Consider the following 19,261-nt stretch of genomic DNA (forward strand, 5'->3'; position numbering starts at 1 on the left):
GATTATCAGCAGGATAGTCCAATGTGTCAAATTTATCAATGTCTACTTTCATGATCTCATACATATCGACATCTTGAATTTCATAAATGAGGCTGTCAGTATCAGTATAAAGTAATTTACATTTTTCACCAATTCGTTGCTTCATGTAACCATAATGAAAGTCATAGACTAATGTTTTTGAAAGATCTAATACACATAGGACCGATGTATATAGATTTTTTAATACTGATAGTTGTCCACGATAATTGAATAGCAGCTAAATTTTCATGAAAGATGGAACTACTATGGAAATTTGGTTGGGCAATTCGAGCTTCAGCGCTATATCTACCACCCCATTGATTCATCAGTTTGACATCTTTTCGTTTTCTTTCGTCTTCCATTGTTTTTCCATATACTGCATTAATCATAAGCTTGTAAAATAATTTTTCAAACTCATATTTAGCTTGCTTTCTTTTTTCAGTATTTAAATCAACATATGGTTTCAGCCATTGTTTTTGTTTGAATTATAGCGCTCTATATATCTTTTTGAGTTTTAGTCCATATTTGAGAGCTTGTTTTAACGCTCTATAATGAATAACGTATCGTTCTTTATCATAAAGCGTTGTCAAAAGTTTTTTCTGTTTTGATCCGGGTGGTTTAGTATGTTCAGGACAAACAGGTAGGTCTTAATGTTCATCATGCAGCTCTTGTGGATACTCTAGATCTACTTCTAAAATATAGCCTACGTCGCTATCATCAGAGATATTGAAAAAATTTGACATATCCACATTTCAAAACCCATTTGAAGCCCTCAAATGGTAGTGATTGAGTCATAGCCCAACCATAAAGGTTGTTTACGTCATAATACATTAAAAATTTGTTTGGCTCATCCTTATTGAATTCTTCACCCATATATTTATTGTTTGCTTTTGAAAATCTATTGCAGCATTGACTAATACCTCCACGAATACCTCTTTGAATGAATAAAACCATATCTATATCTATTAATAGTTCAAGCTTCATATTTGTATATTTTAACATCGCGTCCCATGTTAATCCAGGAGTAGTGTAATAATGAGCAGGATCGAGATCATATGCATTCTTACAGGTTAATCGAAAATTCTCAAAAATATCAGCTAGTAAAAGTACATCTGTTTTCAGATTGAGATCAGAATACATTCCTAAATCTATTTTCTTCCAAATACTACCGAAAATATTCCATACGTTTTGAGCATGCTTATATTCTTCAGTAGGAATGTCACTGTCTGTCAATTTACTATGAAATTTTTCAATAGATGGTAACTCTGTCTCAGTTAGTCTATTTAAATTTAGTATGTATTCATATGGGAAAACTCCTTTTCTTTTGAGTAAATTAATCTGTTCTAAAGTGTAATTATCTTTCTGAAATTCTCTCTGTACAATATCTAGCTGAGGTAAATAATATGCTAATTTATCTAGAGATGTAGGCATAAATCGAAAGGAATCAATGAAACGAAAGCTAATTTTTCTGTTTGCAACTTCTTTTGTGAAGGATATGTATCGCTCCTTGTTTTCAGCGAGAAAAGAGATCTTTCCTTCAAGTTCTGAGTTAGTAGCAATTTCTGTTATAATAAAATGTGAGTCATAGCCTGTAATGTTATGAAATACGACTGGTATGAAAGCAGCATTTTTATAATTCAAATTGCAATGATTGTGAGCTGCACCTCTAAATTTTCCTGTTAAATGACAATGATCACGAACTCGATTTTGGTTATCTTGAAAATATTGGTTGCAAATATGACATCTTCTTGCCGTTCTGAATGTCTATTCATTAATAAATGATAAATCCATTTTTATTGCATTATTATATATCTTTTCTAACTCAATCACTAGGGACTTCAATTGCTTTATAAACCATGATGCTGGTGATTCGTCTTCATTTAATTTTTTTCTATATGACTTATATATCGACTTACTATCATCATAACGGAATTTTACATATAATCCAATGCTATAGGCTTCATGTTCTTGGAAACTATGTCTCTTAACATTGAGATTTCTATTCGGATCTTCTATAGGTTTTAACAGACATTCAAAATCCGCGTATATAATAAATGGAACTTCCTCTTTATGTTTAAAATTTTTAAATTCTAAAGTAGCATCGTCAGGTAAATTAATCCGACACTTATTTATTTTGGAACAGTTAACTTCATGAGATTTCAAATTTTCCTTGTTAGTAAAATAATGAAGGCAACGTTCGCAAAGATAAATATTTTCAGTATGTTGAGTAACTTGTCTACGAAGGAGAGCAGATAAAGTTTTAATCCATACGTAGTGAGTTTCTAATTTGAATTTTTCATCATCTATTGATATTCGTGGTCTATTAGTCTCATTTTCATCAATATATTCGTTTTGTACTAAGAGTAAGTTCACATGTTTAGTTTGTTTTAATTTCGTTATATAGCACGGTGAGACTTCATATTTCGATCCATATTTTTTTAGTATATATAAATTTACACTTATATTATTCAACTTTTCAAATTTAGGAATACTTTTTATTTTTACAGGGAAGTTTATACCATCAAAATTCAGTTCATTCTCATAGGGCTTGTATTTAATTACTCTGTTTGGATTTCTTGCAACTGGATGAAGGCATGAAAGTATAGCCCATTTAAAACATTCATTGTCTTCATTTTTTACATTAACACAGGCTCTTTTATTATCTATGCTTGACGGTAATGGTATATACGAGCATGGTTTAAATGGATTATACTTATTTATATTAATAGTGAGACCGACAATAGTTTTTAACGACCAGCCTGAGTCTCTTTCTTGAAATTCTTCGATTTGTTTAAGTATAATATCTTTAACGTTATTTTGAAACCATCTATCAAGATCAGTAGTCTTATAAATGCAAACATTTTCTGTATTGAAATACTTGATTTGAATATCTTCTTCTTGATTTTTCTTTCTGATAAATTGTGATGCCATTTCTGTATTTATTTTTAAGTTATTATGGATAGCAAGAAATTGAGGTATTTTAATTTGTAATAGTTGATTTGCGGCAACTAGAAGTGTTTTTATATCTAAATGATGTTGATTAACTATACAGGCTGTACTAATTCGACTTTCAAAGGCTGAATGAATTGGTCTCCAAACAACTCCATCTCCTAGAATTTCATCCTGAATAGCTGTTAATGGTTGTATACTTACACCAACTTTTATAGTTTTACTTAAATTGGCTTCAATAGAATTCAAATTACAAGCACAAGTTTGACACCTTTGTCGAATTGCTCTACTTAAATCAGATCGTTTCATAAATTCATTAATTGAAATTATAGCATTAACTGTTAGATTTCTCCATCTAATACAATCGTCTATATCTAAATCTTTCGAATGGTTATAAACTTTCCATAAATTTTTAATTGTTTCTTCAAAATAGGCGATAGAAGTCATGTTGTTAGTTATCTAGTTTTATTGTCTTGTACAGTCACTTGTCTATAGTTGTATAAAGGATTATTATGATGAAAGGATGGAAAAGGTAGTGAACAGCTCTAAAATGAACTTGTTCTCAGTTGGTAATGAATATTGATTTGTTTAACAAATCAATAAGGATTCAACTAACTACTGAGGAACTACTTGCAAATGGCGTAAGGTAAGGCAAGCTTAGCTCGCAGGCTGTCTCGAGAGACTGCGCTCTTTTGCTAGGCCAAAGCTGCTTTTAAAGGTTAATTGAGGGCGCTGTCAGCAAACTGAGGGCGCTGCCTACAAAGTGTGGGCGCTGTAGGCAGTATATGGAAGGGTTAGCTCAAACGAAAGAGTGGGGGTGAACCGACTGTAGCACCATCTAACTTATTAATTTAGTATTAAAGGGTTTATATATAGATCTTCAGAATAAAAATATAGTCATTATTGCTTTGAGATACGATTCAGCTCACATATCATAGAGAATAATGGGATTTATACTCTAAGATGGAATATATTTAAGATATTCAAGGCTTTCATAGTCCTAATAATATTTTTATTTGTAAGGAATTTGTCTATTTACCAGTATGTTCTAATACTTCACCTACAGTACTACTTTGTAAACCTCCATATCATTGGCTCAAACTGCCTATTGAATATCAAAGTGTTAATAAGTGGTTGGAATTACATCATCATGGTATTTATTTTTATTATCGTTAATTAACATTGATTTTATTTGAAATATTTAATATAATCAATTTTATAGGTATATTATGGAGAAATGGTATTTTACCATATAATTTTTTAAATTGTACTATACGCAGTCATTTACATAATTGTAGAAATATTTATGTGAAAGGATTACAAAAGAAGCAATGGCTCAAAAAAATTATTCCTCAAAAGTAGGTTCAAATAATATACAATAGTACAAAATTCTATATTCGAATTTAATTAGTTTTTTTTTTAATTACAGAAATATTTTAGATATCAAAACTGAAATGAGATGTCCCCGATTGGAAGATTTAAGTCTTAAATTTAAACCATCATGCATATATCATAGTCAAAATTGCGAGAATATAGTATGTGCTGCAGTAAATACACAAAAGATACACGATTGGATGATGGAAAGACAAAAACAAGCAAAATCAAAAGGGATCGACACAGTCGAAAGATTTACAGATGACTATAATTCATATAAAAATTCAACTGAATATTTAAAAATAGCTATGTCAGACACTGAACATAAAGATTATAGACAAAATGTACTCTATTCAATGTATAATTAAAAATAATAAATATTAAATAAATAATAAATGTGTGCTTTTTTAAATAGTAAAATAATTATAACGATTGTAAGAAAGGGTGAATGGATGGGAATAAGGTTCTCTCCTAGCAGAGATGTTTAGGAGAAACATCTCAAGGAGGTGTTAGTCGAGCGACTGCATTCGTAGTCTCTCGCATTCTCACGAAAACAGTTCCCTTCGTGGAGAGAGCACATATTGACTATAGACAGCATACGCTCCCCTCCGCGCACCATGGTCCACGCTTAGCTAGAGCGTAGGAGAGAGAGAGAGAGAGAGAGAGAGAGAGCGCACGTTTACTACTACTATAGTAGCGCATCCCCATCAGGCCAGAACTATAGACAGCATGCGCTCCCCTCCTCCTCGCACTGTGGACCACGCTGAGTCAGAGCTAGAGAGAGAGCATACATTTAATACTACTATAGCAGCGCATCCCCATCAGGCCAGAACTATAGACAGTATGCGCTCCCCTCCTCCTCCGCACGCTCGGGCCCTATACCAAATGTATGCGTGTGTAGCTAATATACACAATATGCATCCTCTAAGGTACATGTGGCATTGGCTCTAGTGGTAGAACGCTAGCCTGCCAACCCAGAGGACTCCGGTTCGATTCTCCGGTCTGTCTTTTCATTTTTTTCAAAAAATCGTCGCTATTTTCTATATTCGTTTCATTTTCAATGTAGCAAGCAAATTGTTAATAATATATATTTATAACTTTAAAAAAAAAAAAACATTTAAATTTAATTAGACTGAAAGCAATAGGTATAGGGTCCCTAGGGACTAGGAGCCCTAGGGACTAGGACCCCTAGAAACCTTCCTCAAAAATTATAAACAATTATTAACATTAATAATAATAATTAACATGGAAGGGATAGAGGCCAGGGAATCAAAGGGTTAAACCAAGGGACCCCCCACGAATATTGTTAATAATAATTGTTAACAATAATAATTATTATTAACATGAAAGGGTTAAGCCAGGGGGCCAAAGGGTTAAGCCCGGTGGGGTCAAAGGGTTACAGACCCCCAGCAGGTGTGCTGGAACATACATTGCTATACTACTAATATGCCACCCGCAAAGTACATCAGGAGACTACGACGAGTAAAAAATCTAGTAGATGACCAAGATGAACACAATGTAGTAGAACTATTGAAAGTGAGAATGAAGGGAGAAGCAGAAGAAGCTTTAGGAAACAGGTGTGGAAACAATAGAAGAATTAATTACAGCAATACGCAGTCTATATCCAATTCAAGAAGACATACACGAACTGCGTGCTAGGATACGCAAAATAACACAAGGAAATACAGAATCAATTATTCAATATACAAATAGATTATGTCAACTAGTATTAGAAATAAAAGAAATATACAGAATACAAGAAACAAATAAAACAGCCAGGAAGAATTTCTATGAAGAATTAGATGCGGACGTAGCAAAATGCTTTAAAAAAGGAATGCGAGTGGAAATAAAATACGAACTGGGCAACGAGACAACATTACAAGAAATGTCCAAAAAAGCTATAGAAATTGAAAATGACATAAATATTAGAAAAGCAACAGACAATATGACAATTAATAACACATATGCCGACTACAATGATTATTATAATAGACCTGAACTACCAAAAAAAATTATAATATGTCAAATTTGTCATGACACCCAACACGTAGCGCTATTTTGCTATTCTGCAGCATACGTCTATTGTAAAGGATCAGATCACTTTTCCAATAACTGTAAAAATTCAGTAGACAAAATCAATTTGATATGCAAATACTGTATCTAAAAAGGACACTCAATAAGCGCTTGCCCGCTAAACAAACGAAGAAATATCCATTGCCAATACTGTCAAGAATTAGGACATGTGTCGGTCATACATCAGAACAATGTCGCAAATATGGGATAAACTCGGAAAACTCTGGAGCTCCTTTGGGAAGGAACGCCTAAGGAATGAGCAGGCAATAAAAACGTTCCACGGCAAAACATCCACTCTCCCAACACAAACAAAACAACACATAGATATATACAGCAAATTCGAAGGAAATTTAAAGAAAATAGAGAGTACCATGCTACAGACAGATATAGTTAAAAACAGTACTGATATTAACCAACAAATTTCACACGACTGTACCAAAATATACATTGTCAAACTTAAAAACCTTCTCAAGTACATAGAAATATTTGAACCAAATTCGAATAACAAACTGCAACTACTAGTAGACAGTGGAGCACAACTAAACATTATCAAGAATAGCAGCATTCCACAAAAGCATTTAAATAGAAATGAACAAATATCTATATCAGGAATCACAGAAGACGCCATAAGAACAATAGGCTCAACACAAATGCATATTGCAGATGAACCATTTGATTTCCATGTTGCACCAGATAACTTTTCTATTCCTTACGATGGAATAATAGGAATAAATGCTTTATCCAAACACAAATTAAGATTAGATAGAGGTTACTTGGAAATAAACAATCAAAAAGTGCCATTAAAAGAAACTACTAGCAGAAATCAAACAAACTCATTTACAGTACAAACATCAAAAGAAATTAATGAACATCATGACACATGGGAACCCATAGCATTTGACAAAAAATACATAGTAGACAAAAATGATATCGAAACAAATACGATAACACACAGTAAAGAAGTATCAATACATAAAGATGTAACACAAATCTTAAATATAATAAGTGACATACAAAAAGAAACGAAAAATAGTACGAATGATCAAATATATGGGAATGATATATATATATATATATATATGGGAATCCAGAAACAAAAATATTATCTCAACCTAACTATCACTCAAGCTTGGCACAATTTATTGGAAATATTAGTAAAGCCCTGGAAGACGAATCCAATGAAACCGAAGAGAATTATACTATTAATGATTATTCAAATTTTTGCGACACGTTAAAAGATAATCTTGCAGGAGAGATTGACAGAAAATACGACAAAATGACGAACCAGCAAATTCACATTATGAATGATATAGAAAATAACTTCAAAAATATCAATGAAAAATTCACAGCTAAAGAAACTAATTTAAAATCGACACATATATTTACAACTACGCACAACAAAATCGCACAAAAAGAGATACAAGAACACGAAATAAAAATACGACGAAAGCAATTGATAGATACAATAAACTTAGAACACCTGACTCAACGTAAAAAAGAAAACATAGAAAATTTAATACTGTCATTCGAAGACATATGCTGGTTAGAACGAGATAAACTTGGCCAATGCAACATAGAAGAACACGAAATTAATTTAACTGATGATAAACCAGTATATCTTAAACAATTTCCTCTGCCATATACACTCAAACAAATCGCATGTGATGAAACAAAGAAGCTAATTTCAAATAACTTAATTAGACCCTCAACAAGTGCATTTAACGCGCCAGTATGGATCGTGCCAAAAAAGGGAATAACAAAAGACGGAAAGAAAAAATGGAGAATGGTAATAGATTATCGAAAATTGAATGCAAAAACTATTCCAGACCCATATCTTATACCCAACATATTAGAAATTTTCGACTGCATAGGAAAAAACAAAGTTTTCACCACCATCGATATGGTTTCTGGATTTCCTCAACTAAAAATGAAAGAATCAGATATACATAAAACGACGTTTAGTATCCCTGCCTTGGGACGGTTTGAATTCAAAGTATTACCTTTCGGACTAATAAACTCACTTAGGGTCTTCCAAAGAGCACTAACAAAAGTACTCGGAGACCTATTGGAAAAAGGGTTCTGCTACCTGTACATCGATGATATAATTATCGTTGCAAATACGGTTGAAGAACATAATAAAAGATTCAAACTCATAGCAGAAAAATTAAGAATGGCAGGATTAAAAATTGAAACGAATAAATGCAAATTTCTACAAAAGGAAGTAGAATTCTTAGGCCACATTATAAGTGAAGAAGGCATCAAAACAGACCCAAAGAAAATAGAAGCAATAAAGAAATTTCCTATCCCGAAAACTATCAAAAATATCAGAGAATTCTTAGGCCTAACAAGCTACTACAGACGCTTTATTGGACACTTCTCACAAATAGCAAAACCTATCATAGATTTACTGCAAAAGGAACAACCATTTGTTTGGACTGAAGAAAGACAAAAAGCATTTGAAAAATTAAAAAATGCCCTATGCACAACTCCAGTTCTTCAATACCCAGATATGAAAAAACCATTCATCATTACAACAGATGCTTCAAACTACGCGCTGCGTTGTGTACTCTCTCAAGGAGAGATTGGTGATGACAGATAAATAGCATTTGCATCAAGAATCTTAAAATCAGCAGAGAAAAAATACCATACATGCGAAAAAGAAGCACTTGGCATAGTATTCGCAATAAAGACATTTAAGAATTACATGTACGGAAACAAATTTACCATCGTTAGTGATCACAAACCATTGTTATCCTTCAAATCAGCAGATAACAATTCAAGAGTACAAAAATGGAGACTAAAACTAGCAGATTATGATTATGATATTATCTACAAACCTGGCAAAATAAATACAAATGCCGATGCACTATCACGAAATCCGATAGAAGATATAAAAATAAATGTAGTTACCAGAGCACAAAAAGCAAAACAAGAATCAAAAGAAATAATAACAAATGAACGACAAGTACAAGAAAAATAAAAATAACAAATCAAAATAACAAGAAAACAAGACAAAGAAAAAGAAAATAGAAATAAAAATATTACACAAGCACAAGTACAAAGGGAAAATGACGAAAATACAAATAATGAAGCAAAAATACAAAAACAACAGAACATTCGATTTACGAAAAAACCCATCGAATCAAGAAAAGACAACATTATACATTTTATCGACAACAAACATCAATCATTAGATAACGCAACAGAAAGACTAATAAAAATCAAACAGATACAACCAGACAAAAATCTACAGCCCCAGGAAATTGAAATAATACAATCAGGAACAAAAAATATCTTCATAGCCTGTCTTGACACAAGACAGTCCGCTATGAGGATAAAGGAGAATCTCAAAGGTCTCTTCAAATTATTAAGAACATTAATAATTTGCAAGAAAATAACAACATTCAGCACCTCAAGAGACCTACAATTAAAAAATATACACTGGACCGAAATAGAAAACATTCTAGCAACAACGTTCGAAACTTCTGAAACTAAAATTATCATTTGCCTAAACTACATCGACTACGTAAAACTCACAGACCGAGACAATATATTCGACCAATATCACTCAAGTGCACTAGGAGGACATTCGGAAATCAACAGAACATGGAGCAGAATAAAGAACAAATACTATTGGGAAAACCTGAAAACTGATATAGACAACCGTATCAAAAATTGTGAAACTTGTCAAAGAAATAAACTGAAAAGAATAAAAACTAGACAACCAATGATAATAACGGACATTCCCATGAAAACATTCGACAAAATCGCAATGGACATAGTAAGACCTCTAAACGTTACTAATAATATCAGAACAAATACATTCTTTCTATACAAGACCTACTCTCAAAATTCATAATAGTTGTTCCACTCATTAATCAAACCGCAGAAACAATTGCAGACGCCCTAATCAAAAAATTTATATGTATTTTCAATTCACCAAAAGTAGTCCTCATCGACAGAGGAGCGAACTTTACAAGTAAAATCTTAAAAGCCATTGCTCGTAGATTTAAATTTGCAAAAATAGAAACAACCGCATTTTCACCACAATCAAACGGCTCCCTAGCAAGAGCACATCACCCCCTTTGTGAATATTTGAAAAATTTTTCTAGTAAAAAAATTGAATGGGACAATTTATTAGAATTAGCCCAATTTCATTACAACACAAGCGTTCACGGCGCACATAGATTTACTCCGCATGAACTGGTCTTCACTTATCCACCACGATTACTGTCTAGTGAACCGTTAAAAATTTCAGAACAATTGCCAACATTCAATAACTACACAGGCACACAAAAAATAAAAAGTGGTCTGTATCAAAAACAACACACATATATTCCCATGTATTTTGCCACGCTGAATCCGAATCCGCTGTCAGTTTGACCCCAGCACGTCAGGATCAAGGTCATTTGAAGGTCAAACTCGAATAAAAGTAGTATAAAAACATGTAACTAGTATTTCTATGGTTTCGACGGTCGCTGAACATAAATCCGTCATCCCCTTGACCCAAGCACGCCAGGTTCAAGGTCATTTCAAGGTCAAACATAGATATTGCACGAAAAGTTGAATTCTGACTACAGATTTTGAAAGTACGGAAAAAATTACGTTCAGAGACAATTTTTTCAATTTTTTTTATCGTGAATCCAGCGGTCATTTCGAGGTCATTGTATTTTGATCCCATGAAAATCAGTATGACCATTTTGAAAAAACAGAAGTACGTCTTCAATGAATAAAAAAACTCTTTCCATACGTTTTGACGGTTGCTGAATCCAAATCCGTGATCTCCGTGACCCAAGCACATCAAGTTCAAGGTCATCTGGAGGTCAAACTCAAGAAAACACGTAGTTTAAAAAAATGTAACTAGTATTTCTATGGTTTTGAGGGTCGCTGACTCCAAATCCAAAATTAGAATTGCTCCGACTACTCGAGTTTGGTGTGCAAAGTGATAGAATTTATACTTCTCTTCTCTTGTAACGGACCCTTTTATCTTCAAAAGATCTATGCAGCGGTTTTCTTTTTCTTTTTTCCGTTTCTGACTCGTTTTCCCTTTTAAGCATCCAGCAAAAATCTGCCATCATATTTACATCCCATCTTCCTTGATACCGGCGTTCCATCTCTTTGATATCTTGATGAAACCGTTCACCCTGTTATTCGCTATAGCCTGAAAGCGTAAGATTTTATATCACACCTACGTTTTTCGTGTGCAGGAACCCAGGGCACCTCCACGCGGTGACGGCGGGAAACGGCTTTTTTTCTTTTTTTTGTTTTCCGGCAAAGCTCTGGGGTGAAAGCACGATGCCGTCATGGCCGGCACACTAGAAGGTACGATGCAGGGTTTCGGATGCCCAGTATCGGTGGTTGGTCAGGGTAAGCAAGCGGGCCCGCAAGCGTCGTCATCAAGTGACCGCAAGTCTAGTAGAATAGAATCTACTTTTCATAGGTGTGATGGAAAAACAGATGATTTCTGTTATGTTTGTGGAAAATTTGAAGTGCCAAAATATCGAAGGCTGTTATCAGATAGGTTTATAACTATTTACGAAGAATGTTTTAATTTAAAGGTTGTCAGCCAAAATACAGTCTGGGTACCTCATATGATTTGCAATTTTTGCAGAACAATATTATCACGATGGGAGAAATGTCGGACTCGTAGTCAGCTCAAATTTTCACAGCCTATGATATGGTCTGAACCTTTATGTCGAGACGATTGCTATTTCTGTATGACCAAGACTTTTGGCTTTAACGCAACTACAAAAAATAAAATCGTGTACGCTGAAGTAGCATCAGTAAAAAAGCCAATACCGTTAGAAGAGGAAGCTACTGACCAAGAACCTATGGAAGTTGATACATCACTTGCACCAAAGGAAATGGAAGTTGTTGAATCCTCAGATGAGGAAAGTGACAGTCAAAGTGATAGCAAAGAAGATGAATATTTACCAAGCGTTATCTCGAATAATACCCCCGAAACTTTCAATCAAAAAGAGTTGAATGATCTCGTAAGAGATTTGGGATTACTCAAAGATGGAGCCGAGTATCTGGCCGCAGTATTGAAAAAGATGAATTTGTTGTCCAAAGGGACCAAGGCTTATGTTTATCGGAATAGAAAAGAAAAGTTTCGTAAGTTCTTTGCCAAAGATTCAGAGAACTCGATGACATTCTGTACATATGTGAGAGGATTAATGAATGAATTGAAACCTAATATTTATAAAGATGAAGAGTGGAGGTTATTTATTGACTCTTCTAAACGAAGCCTCAAAGCTGTACTTTTGAACAATGGAAACTCTTTTGCGCCTAGTCCGATAGCTCATTCAACGAAGTTGAAGGAAACATACCAGAATTTGGAAGTTGTATTAGAAAAAATCAATTACTCGGATCACAAATGGAAAGTGTGCGGTGACCTTAAAATTTCAACTCTGATTCTGGGTCAGCAGTCAGGTTTTACAAAATATCCCTGTTTCTTGTGTTTGTGGGATAGTAGAGATAGAAAGCATCACTATGTACAGAAAGAGTGGCCAAAAAGAACTGATTTCAATCCAGGCGTACAAAACGTTCTCCGGGATCCTTTAATAGATCCTTCAAAAATTTTGCTCCCACCCCTTCGTATCAAACTTGGTCTTATGAAGCAATTCGTCAAAGCTCTGAACAAGGATGGAAAATGTTTTGAATACTTAGGACAGAAGTTTCCAGGCATAAGTGATGCCAAACTAAAAGAAGGTGTTTTTGATGGTCCCCAAATCCGCACTTTATTCAGAGATAACGACTTTATCACAAAGATGACCCCTGTAGAATTGGCTGCATGGTCAAGTTTCAAGAAAGTAGCAGAAAATTTCTTCGGGAATCAGAGAAGTGAAGATTACGAAACTTTGGTGGAAAATTTATTAAATAGCTACAAAGAATTAGGATGCTTAATGAATTTAAAATTGCACTTTCTACATTCTCATCTTGATTACTTCACAGAAAATCTCGGAGACTATAGCGATGAACAGGGTGAACGGTTTCATCAAGATATGGAGATATAAAGAGATGGAACGCCGGTATCAAGGAAGATGGGATGTAAATATGATGGCAGATTTTTGTTGGATGCTTAAAAGGGAAAACGAGTCAGAAACGGAAAAAAGAAAAAGAAAACCGCTGCATAGATCTTTTGAAGATAAAAGGATCCGTTACAAGAGAAGAGAAGTATAAATTCTATCACTTTGCACACCAAACTCGAGGAGTCGGAGCAATTCTAATTTTGGATTTGGAGTCAGCGACCCTCAAAACCATAGAAATACTAGTTACATTTTTTTAAACTACGTTTTCTTGAGTTTGACCTCCAGATGACCTTGAACCTGATGTGCTTGGGTCACGGAGATCACGGATTTGGATTCAGCAACCGTCAAAACGTATGGAAAGAGTTTTTTTATTCATTGAAGACGTACTTCTGTTTTTTCAAAATGGTCATACTGATTTTCATGGGATCAAAATACAATGACCTCGAAATGACCGCTGGATTCACGATAAAAAAAATTGAAAAAATTGTCTCTAAACGTAATTTTTTCCGTACTTTCAAAATCTTTAGTCAGAATTCAACTTTTCGTGCAATGTCTATGTTTGACCTTGAAATGACCTTGAACCTGGCGTGCTTGGGTCAAGGGGATGTCGGATTTATGTTCAGCGACCCTCGAAACCATAGAAATACTAGTTACATTTTTTTATACTACTTTTATTCGAGTTTGACCTTCAAATGACCTTGATCCTGACGTGCTCCGAATCCGCAGTCAGTTTGACTGCGGATTCGGATTCAGCGTGGCAAAATACATGGGAATATATGTGTGTTGTTTTTGATACAGACCACTTTTTATTTTTTGTGTGCCTGTGTTATCTATCAACAGTTATACAAAACATGCAGGATATTGCATGCTTAGCGCGAGAAAACCTCGTAACAGCAAAAGAAAAATAAAAAAAATATTATGATCTCCACATAAACCCTTGAAATTTCAAAATAGGAGATCAAGTGTGGCTCATTAAAGAACCTAAACCAGGAAAATTAGAAAAGAATCACAACCTGGGTCCCTTTGAAATATTAAACATCACAGATAAATATAACGTAACAATAAATAAGGGTGGAAAACCGAATACAGTTCATGCAAATAAATTAATATTACACAAGAGTATATAAACTGTGACGAGAGCAAGCAGTACGCTTGCTCCTCGTCTGCCCTCCTTCTCTCTCTCCCTCTTATCGCTCGGCATGGCGACGTGGTCAGCGTTCGGCGCATATATTTATTGCGCCTAACCACTGGCCTTTATGTTTTTCCAGCCGCTGAAGATTGCCGAGCAAGATTGAGAGCGCCCGAAGAAGCAAGATTGCAGCGACTATGAGGTAGAGAGAGAGATAGAGAGAGAGAGAGTTAGCGAGCATGCTAGAGTGCGCGTCTATGCACGCACTATGCAGGTTTGGGCCGGCGTGTGACGCGCGACCAATTAGCGCTTTTGTCGCACGCCGTCTAATGAGTGGGCTTGGTGGGAGAGCCCGGCGAGAGCGCGAACGCTGACCATGCGTCAAGTCGCGTGAGGTAGTTCCCGGAAGAAAGTTAAGGAGAGAAGTTGGAAGTAGCAGCGCAATGAGAGAAGAAGAAGTACACGTGCAGCAGTGACCAGACCAGGGCGACCCGAGGCAACGTGTGGAGGCAACATCTGCAGCAGGGCATTCAGTGTCGCCCCCCCGCCGCCATGCACGGCATGACTTCCAGTGGGTTCACCACGGGCTACGTCGAGGAAGACGTCCAGCCAGCGGCCAGGTCAACTCCCCGTTGCCGGCTCATCGCCAAGGACAAAGGTCAGGTTATCTCTCTCTCCCGGTATTTCTCTCTCTCATGGTGATGCGCGGCCGCGTAGGAACGATAGGTAGCCAGGCGATCACTTGCCGGCTACGCTCATCGTAATGCGGTAGAGAGGTTTCGACGTATTCTTTCCTTTGTAAGGAGGTAAATGACCAAGGCGATTTAGTCGCCGGGCCATTCATCCTCCCGCGTTAGTTTAAGTTGTTCTGTACATGTGCGCGTGATGTAAACTTTATTGTAACCGATTTTGTATTTGTTTGTCTGAATAGATTTAAGTTGTATGTTCCAAGTAAGGAACATTATTTATTCGTTCGACCTATCCTCTCGTTCCCCGATTGTTAAAGAGCGAAAGTGCCTCTCTTACTCTCCCCTTAATAAATTAGTGACGTCAGTGCCGAATAAGGCGCTGCCCCCGTTACAAAACTGATAAATTTTTCTCTGTTTTAGGACAAAGAAATCATGTATTCAAAAATAACGTTATTCATTACATTCTTTCAAATTAGTTATGCATACATTGGATATCACTGCGGCACCACAAACACTAACATCACAACATTCTCCCTACTGGACGCTGACGAATGCGACTTTAACACCGAAACCATAAACTCAACAATAGTAAATGTAGAACTTATCCAAGCAGCCGAATTTAGAGATGTTCCAGTACATCAATGCAAAATTGAAATCCATCGGACAGTATACCAATGCGGATTATTCGGACGTCTCGAGCCTGAACAAAACGGAGAACAAGAATACTTGTATGAATTGAGCCATGAACAATGCCAAACTATGCACGAAACGAGAATTTTTAAGTATGACAATTTTCATACAATTGCCGATTTAAAAATAAACTCCACAACAACCAACGGCATAGACTTCGCTGGCGATGCAGGAAGCTGCAGCGGCGTAGCCTACGCAGACAGGTTCGGATCATGGAGATAATTTGGGATCATAAGGTACTTGTTCAAGACACAATTAAAATCACATTAATACAAGCCTATGCGAAAATTTGTCTGAGTAATGACAAATTACATTTAAGCTCAGGGACGACGTGTAAATTTTCAGACACAACTTGCGTAGACTCTGACGGGGGTTATACATTTTGGGACATTTTACCTCAGGAAGAATGTTTTACTAACACTTATGATATTTTATATAAAGGTCCAGTAACAAAATATTTTAACACACACAATAACGACATAATATACATGGTAAACACTAGCGACACGACCTTTGCTTTAACAGCCAAAGATAAAATATTGAAATGCTACAGAGAGTTCATAAGAACAGAACACCCAAAACTCTTTATCGCGGAAGAAAACAATAACTTCAACAAATACAAATTCGATAAAGATACTGTTACTAGCAAAAGCAAGGTCAACATAGATTTATTCACATACGTAAATTCTAAATTTGTATATGTCGAAAAGCATTTGGGCAGATAGCTGAACGACCTTTGCAGAAAAATCATTACAGATAGGTGCGAAGTAGAGATGAAAACAATACAAAACTCCCTATCCCTTGCAACCCTCTCCCCTGACGAATTCGCATACAACATCATGAAGAAACCTGGATATATTGCCAGGATCGCAGGAGAAGCAGCTCATGTCATAAAATGCACCCCTACTATAGTGAAGGCACATCACCTTAGCGAATGCTACAACGAATTACCAGTAATTTCAGGCAATGAAACCTAGTTTCTGACTCCAATAACTCATATCCTCAAAAGAAAAGGCACTCCAATGAACTGCAACTCCATAATACCTACATACTATAAAGTAAATAACAAATGGATAAAACTAACGCCCAAACCAATGGAATTAATACCACCACAAGCACTCAAACCTAACACAAACATAAAATGGAAATTTGAATCCATAGACTCATTAGCAACTAGCGGCATATACTCACAACAAGAATTGGACCAACTACAACAACAAATAACGTTCCCATGGAAAAAGCATCTCTGTTAAATATTATAGCTAAAGAAATATCAGTAGAAGGAACAACAAAGAACATTTTTACAGAAAATACACTTGATAAATTGGCTGAAGGCACGTGGAATCACATATTCAACAAACTAATCACGTGCGGATCAATCTCGTCAGTAATCATAATGATATTAATTTTACTGCAAATAATAAAATTGACGATTGATACCATGATCAGAGGATATACGCTGCACATGGTTTATGGCTGGTCTACGAACCTACTATGGGCCTTCTTCAGCTCAATAACCCACCTGCTAGTGATACTAGGACGACAAAACCATGACAGTATGACAAAAAATAACAAACAAAACGCAGAAATTCAACTGAACACAATACACACAAACCTGAACGACACAGACGTCAAGATACAAATTTACCCTGATACCCACTGCCCTATTTCTCAACAAAGCTTACCTTTCGAATCAACAATAATCAAATACGAACATGACCTATTTTCAACAAAAGTCTAATTAATTGTCGTGTCGTTCAGTACCCCAAATGCTTTACGTCATGGCTACATTTTAAGCGGGGAGGGAAGCGAGATATTCACTTTAGGATATCAGGCTAAGACTGCAAAGGAATCTAAATTAAAAACGAATTTCTTATCTAACAAAAGAAAAAAAAGATTTATTTTTACAAAATTACAATTATGTTTACAAATATAATTACACTTATATACAATTACAATTATATCGATGGTCTATACTTGGACCTATGATTACATTGTAAAAATCACTAAAAACCTCCACACATACTCGACGAAAACCGTTACAATATACTAACAAATCATAAAAAAATAATTCACGAAGATGTACGCACTAATTTTCATCTCTGAAACTAACAAGCAAACAGGAAACAAATTAATCAGATATATCAATATACCAATATACAAATATACATTGTAAAACACTTACATCTATTCTCACATATATTCGGGTCCCGGGTTTAAGCGCGGCTGGTAAAGGCAAGCCCTCCCGTCTGGCTTTCTTTATCGCACGGGAATGCTGCCAATCCGCAAACTAAAAAAAAAAGGAAAATATATAATGATAATAATAACAACGAATAAGAAAAAATAGAAACTAAGTAACAAGAACCACACTCAATTTGTAAAATACTTACGCAGACCATCAAATGACGCTTCCTTGGAAATCCAAACATTGTAAATTACAAGTCAAAATTGAACTGTACAAAGTCGAGCAACCACGCTCCTTATATACTAATTAAAGTGCACACATCGCAAAATTTCGGTATAAACCGCTAGTAGCTTTGAATTTCAGAAGTATTTTTTTTTTTTGCAAACATTGAAATATCTTAGGCCCTGGGGTGTTACGTCTTACGACGCATCCTTTTTGTAACAAATGCACATTCATGAAATTCAAAGCTGCTAAACTACTCGCACGTCAACAAAAAGCTGGAGAAACACAAGGTAAATGACACTCCTAAATAAAGTCACCAAACGCAAAAATTTATATTCAGCAAAAACAAAATGTCACACCATATCGCAATACTGACCTGAAAAGAGCTATAAAAGATATAAAAAAGAATGAACAAATTATTCAGGCAGTTGATCAGTAGTCCGTCAGCCAGTCAATAAGTACCTGTAAGACTCAACTCCGTACACACCGGTCCGACAATTGGTGATTACCTTACTTAATAAACTCGCGACTGTTACAAAATAATATCGTGCAGTATTATTCAACGACCTATCCCAAACAATTCAACAAGCAGTTAGAGCCTGCTAGATTTATACAATTCAACAAGCAGTTAGAGCCTGCTACATTTATACAATTCAACAAGCAGTTAGAGCCTGCTACATTTATACAATTCTACAAGCAGTTAGATCCTGCTACATTTATACAATTCTACAAGCAGTTAGAGCCTGCTGCATTTCTGTCAACAATTAAAAACTACGATTATCAAGATAGTGCAATTATCATACATACATATCTACATTTCCACATACATTTACTATAAGTGAGACATATCCAACCACTAGTCAACATATTGGAACGTCTCATTCATTAGCTATTCGTAGTT

This window comes from Phymastichus coffea, unplaced genomic scaffold, assembly GCF_024137745.1.
Source record: "Phymastichus coffea isolate CEN01 unplaced genomic scaffold, Cenicafe_Pcof_1.1 PCOF00006, whole genome shotgun sequence".
Taxonomy (NCBI): domain Eukaryota; kingdom Metazoa; phylum Arthropoda; class Insecta; order Hymenoptera; family Eulophidae; genus Phymastichus; species Phymastichus coffea.